Source organism: Apium graveolens, chromosome 4, assembly GCF_009905375.1.
Source record: "Apium graveolens cultivar Ventura chromosome 4, ASM990537v1, whole genome shotgun sequence".
NCBI lineage: Eukaryota > Viridiplantae > Streptophyta > Magnoliopsida > Apiales > Apiaceae > Apium > Apium graveolens.
The window spans coordinates 281,675,967-281,677,212 of record NC_133650.1 but is presented as its reverse complement, the minus strand read 5'-3'; positions in this window follow the sequence as shown (position 1 = coordinate 281,677,212).

The following is a 1,246-nucleotide window of genomic DNA, read 5'->3' as shown; positions in this document are numbered from 1 at the left end:
CATAGACTCATTGGAGCATTACTATGGTCCACCACTGACCTACTGTCGTCATTCGTTTTCCTTGGAATCTTAATAGTTAACCATACGGCCATACCTATCGTATCAAATTCTTCTAAGGAGGTAACATGATCACCGTTCATGATTCATGAAGAACACTCCCGATCCTGACATACATTCATGACATGAAGCAGATAAAATGCAGAAGAGTTTTAATGAAAGCAACGATAGTAGGTTAATACCATTCTTAATCATATGTCTATATTAGGAGACATGAAGCTCAAAGGTTCATTTAGTCCTTTTTGAAACATGGTCCTGGCTTATTCTCAAGATAGTTCCTTCTAAGATAGATAGCCCGCTCATGGCGATTACACGAATTAAACCTTTACCAAACTACTATTATGGTTGGGTATTGCACAGTCATCAGAAGGAATGTCAATCTTCCAAACCATAATACAACCTTCACGGCTTCAACCATTATCACTGCATTCCCCTGGCACGAGCGCCTATAATTGCTCTCTTACACTTAGAGTGTCGGCCACCTCATTGGCCTTTCCTGATAGTAATAGTTCCTTATAATCAATGTCTTTTAACCACCTTCAACTAAATTTTCTACCTCATTTCAATCACTGCTTATGTGAAAAATGCTTTTCTTAAGTCCTGGTGAGAAAGAAAAAAAAATCACCATTTTTTCATAAGTCATTGCCTTAGTCTTTAGATGTGAACATTGTCACGGTTGACTCTCGATCATACTTAGGACGTCTCTTATCATGGGTCCTTCTTGTTTTCACCAATCTTGACCCTCATTGGGTCGATCTATACTTTCTTATGGTTCAACACGTGCCCCACCTGGCATTATTATAATTACGTCATATTTCCTTTATCAAAATTTCTATCCTTGAGAACTTTGAATATTACCTTTTTCGTTGTAAAACCTTTAAGGTTATCCTTGAATCGCTCCTCCTGTATTCCGTAGATACAGGGCATATCAAAATACCATTTACTAATACTAGAACCATTGTCTATGTACTTCTAAAAATTTTCTCTACTGGACTTTAAAGGTTGTTGTTACCATAATCCTTTTTAATTTATACTGCCAAAACTCATGATGTCCCTATTAAGGGCGAAATGCCAACCTTTATGCATTCCCCTAGGATTCATCTCAAGTTATCGAGGTTCTATCCTTAATTCCACCTTTAAAAAGGTACATGCATCATTCCATGGATAAATCAAGTCATATTTCCTTGAT